The sequence below is a fragment of the Watersipora subatra genome, chromosome 8, assembly GCF_963576615.1.
Source record: "Watersipora subatra chromosome 8, tzWatSuba1.1, whole genome shotgun sequence".
Classification (NCBI taxonomy): Eukaryota; Metazoa; Bryozoa; class Gymnolaemata; order Cheilostomatida; family Watersiporidae; genus Watersipora; species Watersipora subatra.
This window is the reverse complement of record NC_088715.1, coordinates 9,121,686-9,140,221: the sequence shown is the minus strand read 5'-3', so window position 1 is coordinate 9,140,221 and position 18,536 is coordinate 9,121,686. Positions and strand designations below refer to the sequence as shown.

Sequence of the window (18,536 nt, the reverse complement as noted above, 5' to 3'; positions counted from 1 at the left end):
ATGTAATTTGATATAACTACTAAAGCGCACAAGATATTTGTTTCAAATTTTAGATACAACGCTTATACACTATGTATTTCCTACCCTGCAAATTTATAAACATAAAGTTGAATATTTCATATAAAAAGTGCGAGTAAAAGTGTATATTGATGCACATGTATTCCAAAAGATATTGCAAAATTATCAATGTTGCCATATGCTATGGGCTGACATGTCAGATAGCTAGGTGTACAAACTGATTTCAAATGCATACACACTGGTACATCGTACGCTGATTGCAGTCTGCCATGAATATAAATGTTGGGTCTTGGGTGTTATGCAAACAGCATCAGCAAACTCGTAGAAAACAAGCGACAAATGGTACACTTTTCTAGACATACTGTGAAAGGCTACACATGACTAAAGACGACCAGTCGGCTGAGCCTTGATCTGAGATTCCCTTGTTAGCTGCTACCTTTGTAGCCTCCTGATGAATTATAATCCTGAAATATCTGGAGGTGATATTTTAACTAACGTTGCGCTGTGCAGTGGAACGAGCATGGAAATCCCTGATGCAAATTGCTTTGTAAAACCGATGAAAGAGTTTTAGTGACCACCAGCTTGTGTATGTCTGCAGTGATTCCTTGTAAGTCGACACCCTGCCGTATGCTCAGTTCTGAGCCTAGACATATCTTTGTGATGACAGGATGAGGTAGAAACATACCACCTCTATCTTTTACACTGATTAGTATCGCATCATCCCCTGATGCGTAAACCTGGACAGGAGGCTATAAAGCTGGTGCAGTCATTGCAGTTGAGTTTTAAGCTCTGTACCTCATAACCTGCTAAATAAATATCATATGCTAATATTATTATAAAAAGCATATGTATCAACCATAAAATAAATTTAACTACATATCGCTGATCTGCTGCAGTATTATTTCAAGCCACTCTGCTTTCTGTATATCTGCTTTATACACTAACAATAAGTGAAAGTAGCTAATACCAAAATACATTTATATACCCAAATTATGCACCACAATATGAGCAGCCATGCAGTTTAGCATATGCAGCAAGGCTGCAATGTGTGCCAGATATTTTGTTTTGTAGAAAACCTGGATATATTGGTCATATTTACCTACCTATGCACTCCACTATGTTCGAGCCAGACCTTGACAGTTCGATTTTCAGCTGTTCGTTTGATTCCAAATCATCATGGAAGTCATCGTCACCTTCTACATGACTCTTTCTTGGTTTAGATGAGAGAAGTAGGGGCAGGAGCCATCTGTGTCATTAAAATCAAGTTTTAATTGCATAACACAATTGCAAATAATGCTATTTTTAATAAATTTCGGTAGGTCTCAGGATCTTTTCATGAGTGACATCGGAATACTGTGCCAAAATTTATCCAAAGTTTCCAAACCAGCCATTGTACCTACCACTTAGATTTAATAGCAATTAATTTTAAAAATATTATTAAATTCACATAAAAGCTTTGCATCCATAAAGCTGGTTGCCATATGACATTAAATAATACTCAGCATTTAGGTGGCTGAATGGCATGTAGTAGAGTCGCAAGTGGTGATAAGTGAGCATGCTAGTCACAGTAAATGTAATAAACATGGGCTAGTTAAGTTGAATAAAAAAGCACTAGAAACAGTATTGCTGTTTTTCTAGCAAAAAAAGCCATTTTAAAGCTGATCCAAAAAATAGGTGCGAGCTTAGCAACAAGGGTAGTTACCATTTTTAAAACACATTCTCCTATTCTGTAATATATTTGATTGTTAATGTGTTTGCTTGCAGATTTCGATGCCATCTACAAGTCCAGCATACTAATGGAAGTATTATACTAGTATTATAAGTATGAAATGTTAGTTGCATAATAAATCAATAACGACAGTTATATTATTTCATATGTTCAATTCATTATGTTTTGATTTAATTATAATAAAAAATTGAATCAATTGAATAAAAAAAATTCACAATAACAATACAAACATAGCAAACGAATAGCAATAGAACAACAAAAATGAATTGCACGCTGCTAGTAAAGAAAAGTTTATCTAGTAAAAAGTAATCTCAGTTTTATTTTACTCACGAGTATTATTATTCGCGACAGTTATTATGAACAACTCGGACCTACCACTGCAAAACGGTGCCATCTGAAAGCAAATACTCTTTCCGAAGCCAGTAGGATGAACTATAAATTGGTCAAGACCTGCGATAATATGTTGTAAAGCTTGAAACTGTTCTGGTCTCAGTGCGACTATGCCTAGCTTTGATAGTAATTTTTGAATGGCTCCATTTTTATCAGTATAGGAAATAAAACTGCTAACGTTAAAACGCAAGAGAATAGTAACCTATGGTTCCTATCGTTTTATTATCAAACGAGGTATTTCGTAACCACCCAGCCTATCAAAAAAATAGCGCTTTTTACTAGATCAAGTCACGTTACCGTGACAATAGGCTTTTAAACGCGCCACATCTAATACATCGTGAGATACGAATCTAACGACACGCTTCCATTAGTATCAGTCTGAGCGTCATATGCAACATATGTTGCTCGTTTTGCAGAAGTTATCTTACCTTTTTTTCGCTATGTGTCCCAGGCTCTCTCTCCATATCCACCACGAGAGCCATGCCCAGGCTAGCTAGCAAGAGTCCAGAAAGCTGTTTCCTAATCACATCAGAAATGGTTAAATAAAAGGGGATGAGTGGTTATGTAAGATGTGTATAATACTCTTAAGACAGGATGCATAAATACTAATATAGAAGTTGAATAACATGATGAGTTCCTTTGTTTCACAATGACATGTATTCATGGGGTGTGTAACTAAAGATTACAAATGCTGGTCGCTTCACAAAATGGCACCACAATGCACGATTATATTAGCTCAAAATTCAAAGGCAAACACTACCACTGAAGCTGCAATAAATTAGAACTGGAAACAATTGCCAAAAATGAACGAAAGTCAGATATATGCTTCTACTGAGAATACCCTCTAGAAAAGAAAAAAAAACATCAGTTTCTATTAAGCCCCTACAACAAACTAATAAGCATTAAACCTGACACCACTGCCCTACTAGAGCAGATACATGATGTGACCAACCAACAATATTCGTTATAATAGCTTTTGCATAACATAAGTTTCCTCCTAAAAGCAGAAAGCTAAATCTAACAGACTAAAGCTGCGGTCACAGCAGCCGATTTTGGGTCAATTCTCTGACCAATTTTTCTACTGACCGAGAATCGTATCGTGTGAACAGCGCAAACAAGCCTGATACCGATATAGTCCAAAGAGAAAATTTTTTTTCAAAGCCGATATTCTATTTGAGTAGCCAATGACATCTTTTTTACCGTGAGTCATAGTGTCATTAAAGCCTGGTTTCCATATGACAGCACAATGATCGTGCGCAGCCCAGTGATCGTGCATAATGCATTTCATGGGCCGCAATGCGGTGTTTCCATATCGCGCGTAGGCACCACGCTTGCATTGTACAGAGTGGATAATTTCCTTACTTTTTCGTAGGAGAGACGGATTTCTTCGGAAAACAGCCCTCCGTTTGAATTATGGGATGGGTTGACAAGGTCTAGCGGTGTATTGTGGGATACATAATCGTGCGCACCCATCGCAAGGACCCATTCTGTTGGATCCTTGCGATTAGCGTACGCACGTCGCGCTATCGTCGTGTGCTGAAGTTTCCATATCACAGCTGGCCTACGCATGCAGGTCGTCGCGGCCTTGTGCTGTCATATGGAAACCAGGCTTTAATATGAACACCATATTTGTCTTCACACCTGTGTATGCTATTGTCATAGCTTCACTCATGAGTAACAGCAACCCGGAAAACTGCTGTTATTATAATAGTTGAAGCACATTATGTTAGCAAAAGATCGTCCTCCTTATGGTTATCCATTATTAGCGATGAGCACTGCAAAATAATCAGGCAGCTTGCTAAAAAAGTTCACTAAAAACATTGTAGGAAACAGTCAGCAAAATTCAAGGAGTGACTCACTAAAATATATCAGCTAAAGTTATCTGACCCTGCAAATAAAAAACGGACAAAATCACCCACTCTCAGATCAAACTTGGCCTCTGCACAATGGCTGATCTGAACGCAGCTTAATACTAAAGCCTGGTTCACATATCGATTGCGAAACTCTGGCGGTAACTTGCGCAGCAAAACGCTTGCGGCACTAGGCTCGGTGGCATATGTTCACATATAAGCTACATCGCTAAACATAATCGAGGAATCACATAAAATGTTCGCTCGCCATGCCGTTTCTATAATGGTGACCTTCACCTGTACGAGCATTACATGAAGGTTTTGCCTGCGGCCTTTTGCGACATTTGAACAGCCCTAAGCTATTGCGAGGCCGTCTGCAACTATCGGCGGTCCTTGGCTGTACCCAGCGCATAGGTTCCCATTTCACCGCTAATAGCATGCGGTGCTGTCGCCAGTACTTTGCGACGTGTATGGGAACAGGCGAGTGACCAGAGCACACATACACACACACAAACAAACTGCTTATGAATCATTCAATAAACTAGTGGACAACCAAAGCGACACAAATGATTGTCCATACTGGTTAGGTTATTAAACTATTGAGGCACTCTGCTTGCGCAAACTCTAGTGCGTTCTATACAAGAGGTCAGAGCCTTTTCTGCTCCTTCCAACCTCGGACAAACAGCACAAATAAGCCTAATTGCCAAAGAAATAAGTATAACATCATAATTCATGTAGTAATTGGACAAGCACTGATCATTTTTAGTACCAAAGATGGCTGTGATTCTTTGTAAAGTGCTTAACCTCATCCTATTCTGATATTCGATATTCTAGAGCACTTGCACTATTTAATTGAAAAAATAAAATAAAAATCATGACTAGGCTGAAAAATTAATAACAGTGACTATATACATGTAGAAACGTGTGTACAAAGGTTACTGCTGCAGCAGAAGCTACTTTGAAAAACTATTGAAAAAGTTTTTATGGACGATACCAGTACAAATGTATAGCAATGAAGCGCACCACGGTACTTTGTAGATTTAGCGATTGCTTTATAAGAAACCGAAAATAGGAGTGTAGCAGGACATCTGAAATTGAAACGTCACATTAATAGATAGGTAATGGATTTTAAAATGACTTTATAAAAATGAAACAAATGGTAATATTAGTTAATAGTAAAAATTGCATATACATTTAGTTAGTAACCTACAATCGCAATACGGATACTGAAAAAAAGATGGCCGAAAATCACAATCTTGTGGTTAGTTATGCGTGTTTGCAAACTTGCGATTACATTAAGTTTAAATCCTCTGCGAAGCGAATTTTTTATTACAAAAACTATCCGTATACAACTGGACCGACCGACAAACGCTCACATTTATATATAGATTGAATGTCATCCGCTGCTAACAGTATTGCATTGTAACATATTGCCACAATTTATTTTACCATTGCTTTAACTTATTGAATAATTATATTAATTACACTAACTATCATGGTTGTTTTACTTTAATTTTGGTCAGCTGCCAATGACATCTTCGATGACAGAACGACTTTGGAGAGACCTCTGCAAAAAGCTATGTAATATTGTATAGCCCTTCGGACCTCTATAGAACCTCTCAGCTATGTATGCATGTATGGACCACGTGATGTAATGGAAGGTGCACCAGTAATAGATTCGCTTACTTGAAACACAGCCTTTTAGTAATGTTGCAAAGGTGACACGCTAAAGCCGTGGTCACGCGATGACCGAACTGACTTAGGTTTGGAGGTTAGTTTACTTTGGGTCGGCTAAGCCACATGTCACATGGCATCCGAAGTCAGTTCGCCTCCTAGGTACCATACGCATGGAGACAGGACACCGTTTCATTGGTAGTTTTTATGTATTTAAACTAAATATTTCTATTGTAAACAAAAAACTTTGAGGAACAATTATTAATTATTATTACACAGCAGACTTATCAGAATAAATCACTCGATAGAAAAATTTTGCCAAACCTTCCATCAACAAAATTATACTTTTTGTTAATATATGAATGTTTTTCTATGCTGAGTACATAACAAACAAAAACAGTCTTCACCATAGTACTGTGGTTTTACATAAATAAAACAGGCAACGATTATTCATCAGGATGAGTATGACACATTACTTATATTCTACAGGAAATAAAACCACAACCATTCTTTAACATTTATGCAAAACTCAAGCACAACATCTTACATTCATGCAACACAATCACAAGTCCGGGAGAGCCTTGTCATAAATTGTTTGATGTTGTTTATTTAACCAAATAAAAAGATCGTCCCATTTCTATTTACCTTTGCTCACACGCACATAAATAGAAATGTGACGAGTGCTCGGTAGAATTTTAACCAGCCAATAAACGCACGGGTTCGACCACAAAATTTCGAGCAGGATCAAAATGGTTCGTTTCAGCCAGAAATGTCTTCGGCTGAACAGTTTACAACTGACAGCGACGTTGTTTTGTGTCGTTTAGTTCGTTTCGGCTCTCACGTGACCACTGACCACCCTTAAAGAGTATTGATGAGTAAGAAATTTGTAAGCTGCGAGTCTAAGATACACTGGTAACTGCTCAGTTGAGCGATAATCCCATTGAAATACAATTCTTGGATAATACTGTGATAGTGTGGCATCATGCGGATCGATCACCCATAGACTCCCCTTCAATCTATTGCATGTGCGTTTCAATTAATAAGACAAAACTGTCACCATAGAGCTATAAGCTGGGCTGACTAATACTTTTTAACGAATGCCATAGCTGTTTAGTAGTTAAAAGTTACCGGAGAAGTGGAATTGTCTGCTCCAAGGAGAGATAGCTTTATTGTTGCAACAGTATGTGTAGATGTGAACAGAGCCGTATAGCACACATGTGAGCTCTACGACTCTGAGAGTGAATTTTAAAAAGCTGAAGTTTTTGTTGTTGATGAAAAGCAGCTTAGCCTCCAAAGCTTTAGTTTTAGTCTTAAAGGTTGACTTGCGACAAAATTCACATTACAGTTATTTGGTATCAAAAGATTCACCATGTCTTACATTGTTGTGTTGTAGGTGCCAAATATGTGGAAATGTGATTACAAGCTCTTGAAAGCTCAAAAACGAAAAGCCGCCGTAAATTGGAATCTGTTTATTTCTCTGACGTAGTTCTGACAGTTTGGTTATTGTCTTGTTACGTGATGTTCTCATGTGAATTGAAAGGCCAATAAAAAGCTCCATATAAAACTTATCGTAGCACTAGTTTATGACAAACACTTCGGGTTTTACCGAAGACCCCATATCAAATATAGATGCGCGCTACTTTCAATTTTGTTTTGGCTTGATCTAATCGTCAAGTCGTAATCTGATCATGTGACCCAATACTTCGCAAATAATTATTGCAGCAATTTTCGAATATCACATGTGACCAACAGGCTCGTCATGATTATCAGACAATGATATGTACGCCTTCGAACTAAGGATAGAAAGTTTAACGACTTTTTACGGTAAGTTATAATATATCAGAGCTAAAAGTGACTGCATTACAATGACGATAAAATAGACGCGTAAGAACAATAGACCTGGTTTTATTGAATGTGTGAAATATATTTGTGAAAATATTTCGACGAATGAGGTAATTGCATGAAAGTGTAAACAGAAACCATCCTGTAACAACTACGTCCCATTTGAGCCGCTTTGGAAAGAGAATTCAAACTACGGCGATCTCATGTGGCTGCGATTAACTGTTGGTTTTTATAGCTTTTAAAAGCTTTTAATCACATTCCCATATAATTTGCACCTACAACACAACAGAATAAGACATGGTGAATCTTTTGATATCAAATAACTGTAATGTGAATTTTGTTGCAAGTCAACCTTTAACAATAGGTCATATATAACAATCTTATTTTTTGTTCATGAAATGACGAGAACACCTATTGTAGGTTTTCGTAAACAGTGTTAAATAATACAGTGTGATATTCACTGTTCTTTTGAAACCTTTGGCTCAGTTTTTGTTGTTGCTTGTCACAGTAGATATTACAAATAATTAACAAAACAATGAAGTGTTCAGTTATTGTTATTAGCTTGCTTATATGACATTGTCAATTTACTAAACAAATCTTCCTTTTGCAATTACAAAATAGTTTGCGCCCATCTGGGGCATTGGTCAGTAATGACACAAGAAACAACCATCGTAACCGAGCCTGTCAACTTGCAGAAAATTCTCACATAGATGATTTATACAGCTTAAAGGCAATTACGCGGCTATATCAAACAGTCAGTTCACATACCCGTTGAAATGATTGTTGTATTGTCAGATTTGCTCTTTACAAAATAAGAAAAAGGGGGATGCACCTTCAAAAAAATTTCCAAACCTTTATGCAATCTTGTTGTTGAATTTAACTCGAAGAGAGATTATCTCATTTATATCAAATTGTAAAAATCACAATTAGATAAATTACAGAAATTAAAAATTACAGTTACTACATGGTCATGTCATAATAATTAGTCTACATGTATTTGCTAGAATAGACCATGGATCCGCATAAAGTTACTTCCACTTGGCAATGCTTAAATAATTTTGGCAAAGATAAATTTTCTTAGAATTGTGTAACATATTAGCAGACAAATCACTGAAAATTATGTTTTTTGCAAGGAATGTTAGAAGTGAAAAGGTTGCTTTGCTTGTTGTCTGATGGATTATTTTTGGACTCAACAAAGTTTCATGCTGTAAATAAAAAATGATTATTGAGTCTTGACTGACAACTTGCAACTTCGTTTTTCTTTTCAGTCAGTACAATAAATAGTTTTGTAACAAAAACATGATGTACTGCTCACAAAAAAAATCACCTCAAAATCTCTTTCTCATAAAAGAGTCTTCAACTTATTCACTACGTAATTCATTTTAGGTTGAACATAATTAATTTGTATCAACAAAAACCATTCAAACAGCTGCTCACAAAATGGGTCAGGCCAAACAAAGCAAGTCTTCGTCAGATGCGATGAAATTCGTAAGCTCTCTACGAGCGCGTTTCAGAGCTTTTGTGCTTATAGATGTTGGGAATCATCCGCAGTTAAAGTTTCACATGAAATGAATTCAAATGCTATATATATAATACTTATAAGAATCCTTTACTGTCAGTTTCACATGAGCACACACTACAATAGTCTCCATACTAAGCATTTGAACCAAGAAAATTTGAATCCATTCACTTGTAGCTACAACAAGAGAACCAAACCACATAATATAAAAAAGCTCCAGTGAGGGGCTTACGTCTGATTTAAATTGTCTGTAAGCCCCACAGAGGGGCTTATAGTAGTGCATGAGTTAAATCAGTCACCACAAGGCAAATATGGTATTCATTATTCGATATCAAGTTGATTTCAACCCTTCGGGCACCATTTTCGCAGGTCTGCGAGTGTGCAGTGGCTTTGTGTAAGACAGTTTTGTAACTGATCAACAATTTGAGGTTTCTTACCAAATAGCGTCAAATCACGTCCATTAGTAGTGAATAAATCACTCGGCGATATTTATTCAGAACTCTTTTAGCAGTTTTAACACAACATCATGAGTATAGGCAGCGGTAATCACATCGGTAGTTTCAGAAAAAATCACCAACTTGTCGGAATCTCCAACAGGTATTCGGCGTTAAGTATGACTCGCTTGCTCTTCCATAACCGTGGTTTTACGACGTTTTGTCAGTTTACGTCTATTAAATCTTTACAAAGAGATTAAACGCTTTTTTGTATTACTGTATAATGAACCAAAATATCAACCGAGATTGTTTGTGGGCATATACATAGAATTTAGTTATAAAATTTCGGAATTTATGAAGTTCGATGCGTGGGAAAGCTAAAAATCCGCATCGTACTCCTTCGAAAGATTTCGAAGGTATGCATTTACATCGTATTATGCCTGAAAATATCGGACAAAGCAAAACTAGGAGGAGGAAATATCCGCCATACTGATTTATTTTTCCGGTTGTTGTAGTTTAATTAATGATTTAACGATGCTTAACTCATCTGCAATACTTGCAATAAAATTCACAATATAGTAATAAATGATATTGACGCTCTTTGCGATCGTTATTGCAGGTGAGTAAAGTTTTTTGCATTGGTACAAATTCAAGTTTTTCTCCGTAAATAAAACCGAGTGTTAAAGACTGTGTTTATAAATAATTGCACTCCATGGTGGTAAACCGCAGTGGATTATCGTTCTTGGATGCGTTTGACGTTGGAAAACAGCTTGAAAAGCATTTGCGAGTCATAGAATGGATATAATTTGTCTTTAAAATGTCACGCTTCTGTAAACAGGAATTCATTAAAAAGAGTAGGCCTATGGCACTAAAAGGGTTACATATTGCTTTCGTTTTTTAACTGTACCTCTGTGCTTTAAGAGAAGTACAACTTTTAATATTATTTTTTTCACGTATCACAGCGATGTTATCGAATGTCTTAATAACTGATAAAAACACTTTTGCTGGTTGAGCGAGCTTTTGCTAATAGAATTGAAATGGCTTTGAAGCCATATATGCGTAGAAAAATGTGTAAAGCATGTTACTGAGTAGTAGCATTATCTTTTGATTTCATTACCTACTTCAGAGGCATTGTTGATAATAAATCTCATTGCGAGTGACTGTGTGTTGTGTACAAACGGAGTAATGGTGAATCATTAATAGTTTTTGACTGCCATAAAATAGAGAAGACAACTCTGATGTGACAAACTCTGATACAACTTTGAACACGATTTCCTAAACTTAATTTGAAGAAATCTTTCTTTGCCATTATTTTTGTCTCCAAAATTTCATAAAGATGAAGATCTATACGCATAGATCAAATGAGTAAAGACATGTTTGTTAGTCACTGAGCTACTAAACTTGTTATTCAGTTGGAAAATGTTGAGCAATATTAGTAGTTACCAACCATCAGTTTTTAGTGGCCAGATTTAGGGTTTGCAACTACAAGGTTATCGGTTCAATCTCAGTCCAAGTCCATAACCATTAGATTCTTACCATATAGATAGTTTATCGATTTGTTGTTTGCAAGATCTCTAATGTAGTTTGTTTGCGATTTTTTAGAATGAATCTCACAAGATCTGGCCATTATCCTTGCAACTAATCGTCTAATCGCTATCTAGTCAATCACCACTACTATGGTCAATTTGCCAACCATACACCGGTTCGGCTCAACAGTAAATTCTCCATAACCAATTGAATCGGTATCAATAACTGTGGGACAGGTGAGATCTAGACATATTTCTTGCATTTTTCCATCACTATTGCAAATTTTCCATGTCTGTGTTTTTATTATACATGTTGTAGGCTTACTAATATGTTATTAATATGCTTTAGTTCAGCTACATGGAAAGTTTGTTTATTTGTGCCCTAAGCCCTTAACGTCGTGACAACCATATCAAATTCGATAAACATACCATATAATATTCAGTACATAAGACCAGTCCTTCTACTGCAATGTTGCCTTGCGCACTGACCAGTGTGTATTTATGCTACACCTACAAGCTTCCAGCTCGCTGCGCTGGAAGATGTTACCATAGAGCATTTGTGTTTGAATCCCAACAGTGACTTCGTTTCTTTCATGAATTTAAATAGTATTGCTGCGGTGTCTGCACAAAAATACGACGGTAATGTAATTCATGGCACGATTTCTAGTAAAATTCAACTTCAAAAAACCGTTGCAAATCAAAATTACATGATATCAGATATAGGAATTTATTTATAAAATAGTGAAATACCAGTAATCCTACTCAATGTGAGCTGATTGGAACACCAGGTCCCCATTATTCACCATTCGAAATGTCATAACTAGGATTCTCTTCTGGAATTACACGATATGTTTTGAATTTGATGTTGGTTTTTGTAGTATCTGCCTACAAGGCCACACTTCAGTAATCCATTTGACACATCCACTATTGGGCATTCACACCTTTTTCTTGTACATGAATCACGATTTCTGACAGAAATCTGTCTTGCGGCATTGCTACTCTGTTGAATACCTATTATCCGAGGTAGCGGTTTTGTTCTTGTATTGAGGTGAACCAGTACGTTGGTTAAGTGCTTGTTTTTTGTTCTCTGTGATCTTCACTATAACATGCTACTCTCAGGCTTTTGTTAATTGTAGTATTCCCGACGGCGCCAAAAAAGGCGTCCTTACTGATGGTGTTTTGAATGCCATTTCTTCAGCTACGCGTTGCCCCGTCTCTGATCTCGATTGAACTATTAGCGAATAAAAGATTTGGGCCATGGAAGAGGTCACGGTATGTACATGTCAAAACCAGGATTTTCAAACCAAACTTCAGATCTCGACTTGTACTCTTGAATTTACGATAGATCTATAGTTACTCTCCCTTTAACTGTGATTTTTGTTATTGAAAGTTGGAAAAATTAGTTTCAAATTTAGAAATGCTGTAGTACAAAACGTAGACTTTTTTGGCAGATTGGAAGCACATTTCAACACTAACTACCTAGCACATCAGAATTTTAAAGAATAGAGAAAGCATAATATTATTATGCTTTATTATTCATCTTGAGGTGTTGACTGATGTTCTAAAAAAAGAATCAAGGAGATTGACCAACCAGAAGCTGAGATATAGCCAGCCAAACACAGGTCTACCAAAAAACAAGTGTTTTGGTAATCATCAATATATGACGTATGAAATCGACTTGTGTGTCATTGGTCAATTAAGCCAACTAATGCGCTCTCCTATAACAATCACGGCGTTTTAATTGGTTTAATCCCTGGAAGTATAGAACAATCAAATTGGGCCTAACAATCATCGCTCCTAGAATTCCGAACCAGTCCCTCTGACGTGTAGATTAGTTTTAGCATAAAATAATTACACGCATCTATTATTTCGCTATCTTGCTAGTTCAGCTCAGTTTTGTTGTTCTCCTACTTAGCTTCCCTATTCAGACTCATCTTTAGCGTTGTTCAGATTTTTTAACTACAGCTAATAAATAGAATCAATTAAATCAATCATCAATATCGGTTATCATTTGGAATTTTCTACAAATTATATTAGTTACATCATTTATTCTATACGCAGTTATATTATTATTTTGCATAATATGCATTATGAATATTATATAAATCATAAAAAATAATCATAGATAAGATAATGGATCAATAGCAAAATCAAAGCAAAAGTTATCGTTTTCTTTTCTTATAGCAAGAGCAGCACGGTCAAGTTAGTCTTTTTAAGATTATGGCTGTAGTGAACTTCCAGTCTGTTAATAGTGACGATAATCATGAAAATCAACTGAATGCTGCAGTAGATACACAGTAGAAAAATGATGAAGCAACAAAAAGTCCCATTCCTATTTCGTCTTCTAAACAAACTGCAATCGCGGATATCGCATATAGACTATACACGCGCCGTTCGTTGAACAGATGATCTTGGGAGCATATCCGTGGAGATCGAGTTAAAATTTGAAGCACAATAGTCAAAATCTGCTCTTCTGCTTTAAAAAATCATGGCGAGGGGTTGTGGGCAAATGCCTTTACCGCACAATGTTTGGATGATTTTCCTGAGAAACCAGAGCTAGTATGTAAATTATTTACTATCGCGAGAAGCGTTTCACATCTCGTAGCCAAAACAATCATTATAAGTAACGGCGGTAAGGGTGCGCAACTCCGGCACATGACCATTAAGTCGATTTTATACGTCATAGTTTTCGGGATTTTCGAAGGGTTTTCCTCTGATTCTTTATTAGGTAGACCTGTGTTTGGCCGTCTATATCTCAGCTTCTAGGGGGTCAATCTCATTGATTCTTTTTTTAGAACATCAGTCAACACCTCAAGATAACTAATAAAGCATAATAATATTATGCTTTCTCTATTCTTTAAGCAGAGAAAATATGGAAATCTAAGAGTTGTGTGCACGTGTTCATAATTAAGAAAGCAACTCTTGAAAGTTTGCATTGTGTTAGATTATGTATAACTTGTGATAAGCATGTTAGGTTGAGAATCGTGCTGCCTTTTACCAAAATGTCAACTTAGAGCTAGTAGTGCGATGTAATTTCTTTTTCTCTTTTTATGACATGATTTTCAGCTATTTGATTGTGATATAAGATAGGTATGATTGAAGAATTTGACAATATGTAAGAGGCAACAATAGCCGATTGACTATGTATTTTTAAAAGAGTGTACGCGCTAATTCAAACAAGCTTATAAAGGAAATTGAAAAGGCAGGCTGCTCGCATACTTCTAGATCAACTAAAACTTACAAAATCTTATCGTTTAATTTTTCATTAAATATCTGCAGGGCGTTTCTTAAAGCTTTGGAACAATCTGCAATAGCATTGGCAGTGCTTCTCATTTACCTGCGTATATAGCTGTTTGCACATATAGCGTCTCATCAGAAAGGTTAACCTCCAAGTAAATAACTCGACTAATGCGGAGTTGTTAGCTTACAGTTTGTTATTATTTTTTAATGGATATGTCCAAGTTCGTGTTTTTTGCTACATGAGATTTACTAATTAATTTACTGCATTGTTATTCCACAACAACTCTTTTTTAAATTTCAAATTATTAAAATGATAATTCAGCTTAAGAACAATGCGACTAGGACATTAGTTGCTTCTGAAGAAACTTACTATTAGCGCAACCCTAAATATGATATGCTTGTGCATTTTTCATAATATGCCAATATGAAGTTGCAGCCTTATAGGAAGCTCAGTTATGAAGCCATTAAATAAAAAGCTGATTAGGATGATTTTGAAAATATGGTGGTTGTGCACTCTTGTATCCACCTGTGCCTATTATGAGGAATCGCGATTCCAAAAACTTGAATGACTGGACAATATTACCTTATTATAGAGTGCCCACAAATAGTGAAAAGAAAAGTATTGCTGGTACTATTTCATGTATTTAGCAAGTGACACTGATGTGGCAGATCAACCTCGATGTTCATAATTACTTTGTTAACAGGTTGTTGCCATATTTAGTTTATACTCATATTTGCTTTGTGTGTATTCTGTACTTTTTAGCAGTTCTCATCTGCTAATATAAATGCTTCTTCACATTTCAGGGCTTAAAGGATTGTACTGTAATCTGAATTGTTGGATGAAAGAACAGCCTTCGCCACCACAATCCAAGGACGGACGAGCTGGAAAAACTTTAGTCTAATGTGGTAAAGCATTTGGTGGACTGTAGCTTTATTCACAAATATGATCATAGCTTTGCTTGTTTGTCTCTGTGTATCATTGATATATAATTTATTCTGGTGTAAAGGTTGTGGTATTTTTCTGCCATGTTTTGATGATGACAATATATATAGAGTTTAGTCATTTTATAGCTATATTTTTATTGTGTTTCATATTATTTTTTGTTATTATATCATGCAACTGTTTGTACCAAAATATACAGCTTCGGAACCATGCCCTAACTATTGAGATGCTCACAAAGATTATTTTAAGAATAATCTAGTAAAAGTCTTTGTATATATCTAAGGTGCAATATTTGTTGAATGTCCGTCAGCCTTGAGAAGAGATGTTGTGTGAAGGTTAAGCATGGCACATTATAGAAAAATTAGGTTGCTTCGGAGACGTAATGTTGGTGGAATGTTGTATAGCTTAAGGAAAGAATATTGTCGACGGTTATGCTCGGTACATTATAGTAACATTGTACGCAATTCATTAGAGGAACATTCTGTGAAACATCAAAATGTTAGAAATTGTCTACACAGTTACACCCCACTAATGTTCTGCACGAAAACGTTCCTGGGATGTTAGCTAATATCTTTGAGGCAACATCATGAAAGGCATGCTTGTGGAATGTTCTGTAACATTCTCCCCATGTCGCAGGAATTTTGCACCAGATCATCTGCTGAATGTTCCATAACGGTGAAATGCCATACTGTTCCGAATATATTAGAAGACAATATTATGTGAATGCTTATACCCAGACATTTCAAAGTAGCAATCCTGTAACATTGCTGGGACATTCGATAACAATGTTTTGTAACAACGTTATAATAACGTTAGCAAACCTTTTCCTCGTTCTAACGTTCTAGCTAGAATGGTACAAAAACGCATGATTCATTTTTTGGAAGTTGTCCCCCTTTCATAACAAAAAATTATTTAAAATGAAACAAATTAAAAATGTTATAGATTTTTCATTACAGATATAAAAACAAACAAAATAATGAAAAAAAATAATGATAAATTTGAATGATTTATGTAAATGAAATGAAAAGTCACTACAAATTTCAATTTTCGCACTTCATTAGACATATGGCAAAAATGACTAGGGTCCATTAGCTCTGACTATCCGCTATACGGGTCAAAGTAAAACGCGACAGTGTGAACTGATCGCAACTGACCAAGTCGCCACATATACATGTTGTGTCAGATGGTTGGTGATAGTCTATCTACCGATTGATTAACGCTACGTGTCGTCTGACAAGCCGACGCGTATGTAAATCATTACGTTAGTAGAGCGAAGCCAACGCCCATTAACTTGTATGCCCTTACAATTAAATTTACCGAGATTACCGCGGCAAGAAAAGCGATGCTCAGTAGCTAGGAATATTGTATAATAAGATGGAAATCCCTACGCATCAATGTCCCACCAATGTTCTATGCGTAACCTTCCTGGGATGTTAGCTAATAGCCTTGAGACAATATTATGTAAGAAATGTTCGTGGAATATTATGCAATGTTCTCCCAATATTGTGGGAATGTTATGCAGGATCATTTGCTAACATTCCAGCAACGTAATTCCCACAACGTTGCTGGGACGATGTGGGAAATACGTCCCAGCAACGTATTTCCCACAACGTTGTAGGGACATTATGGGAAATACGTTCCAGCAAAGTAATTCCCACAACATTGATGGAATGTTTTGAGAGTTACGTTCCAGCAATGTTTTTCCCACAACGTTGCTGGAACGTTGAAAATGTGTCTACAAATAATCTTGTGACAACGTTACGATGTAACGTTTCTGGAACTTTTCGGAACCTCCCTGGAACGTTCTGGGAACGTAAAATTGTTAGTTGGGATTCAATGCTACCACCGACTGTAGCAGTCGCAAAAACAGACTCTTTTGAAAAATGCACTCAATCTTACTTCATTATGTTCAAACTATCTTATAAGGGTTACAACAGAATGCGAATTATAAAGCTGATACAATTAAACCTATACTTACGCCCATTCCATCAAACCAACTTTCTAACATACAATGACAAAGTGTGGTGGACACTGACTCCATGGTGGGAGTAATTTTAAATATTCAACTTGCAAAGTTTTCAAATATTTCAGTTTTTTTGACAAAAATAATGAGGCTAGTATAAATTGAAAAGTAAATCTAAAAAGATATATTTATTTTAAATATATTCCTTAACTAACTTGCACTAAATTAGCAGGAAAGTTAGTGCAAGTTAGTAACTTTGAACTATCTTTCACGGTAAGTTAGTTTGAAGTTGCTCTGGTATAACGCAGAATAAACTGTTAAAATTATTATGTGTGAAAGTAACAGGCTGCAAGGTAATGCTAGGTATTCATTCGTATGCACTCAGTTGAAGCAATCAAACATGGCCTTATAGCGAGTAAATAAATCTTTTTGTAAACCAATTTCAGCACCCAAAACATGAATCGTAAACTAGACCATCAAGCTTTGCATTAACCAAACAAAATATCACTTCTTGGTAGTGTTTCCCAAACAACAACAAAGCAAATATGGAAGCGAACTTAAAGATAATTCCTCAAATTGTTTTATGGCTTCACCGGGATTTGAACCCGGGACCTCAAGTGTAGTTCCAGTATGGTGAAAACATGTATTGTTGGCATAAATGATAATTTTACCTTTGAAACAAAGCAACAATATCAGACAGCAGGCAGGATTAAAATAATCGAGTTACGCCTCACTTAGCCTTGTCATTATGGAGACGTTACTTCATGCGGAACTCAGAAATATATATTACCGATATAAACAGGCCGAAGCAATATTTTACGCTCTGGATGGTTCTATACCAAACTTGATATGAAACATTATAACACTCTGGGTTATCAGTGCAATGACTAATAACTAAAAATAAAAATCCTGTTGAAATGATAAGTGGTTTTACATCTTTGCGAACTAATCATACACCATTCAGTACATCCTTGTCTAGCCGATAAAAATTGATCGGCTTGACAAGGATTTGAACCCTGGACCTCTCACACTAGCAATCTGTGCAATCCCACTCTGCAAAAAGCAACAAGATGCATGAATATTAAGACACCATTGTAGCCTTGTGTCTAATTCATTTGTATGAACAATTATTTTCTATGACATTTTTAAAAGATTTTGTAAGTTTTTTAAATATTCTTTGTAAAGATTGACTTTTCAAACAAGTTGCCATTAAATTACTTAAATTTATATAAATACTTTGGATTTTCTATGCAAAATTTAAAAGTGCTCACTTGAGAAAATATTGCAAAGTAATTATCACGGAAATATTGTGGAGTTTGGTGCTCAATAATCATTTGTTTAGTTTTATGCATATCTGTTAGGTTGGAGTTATCATCTACATGCCACTCGCAGCGATTTGTGATAGACA

The 18,536-nt window shown here is 36.0% G+C and overlaps 2 long non-coding RNA genes across 2 annotated transcripts; one reads left to right on the top strand and one right to left on the bottom strand.

Annotated features, from left to right (window-relative positions):
- Positions 1-221: 221 nt before the first annotated feature.
- Positions 222-9,615, bottom strand: LOC137402014 (uncharacterized). Its single transcript, XR_010979419.1, has 4 exons — positions 9,460-9,615; positions 2,566-2,656; positions 1,122-1,264; positions 222-824 (listed from the first exon to the last, which is right to left on the bottom strand). It is a non-coding gene; the product is annotated as an uncharacterized lncRNA (long non-coding RNA).
- A 305-nt stretch (positions 9,616-9,920) lies between these two features.
- On the top strand, positions 9,921-15,377 carry LOC137401914 (uncharacterized). The gene is made up of 4 exons (XR_010979398.1): positions 9,921-10,075; positions 11,059-11,219; positions 12,119-12,254; positions 15,027-15,377. It is a non-coding gene; the product is annotated as an uncharacterized lncRNA (long non-coding RNA).
- The last annotated feature ends 3,159 nt before the right edge of the window (positions 15,378-18,536 follow it).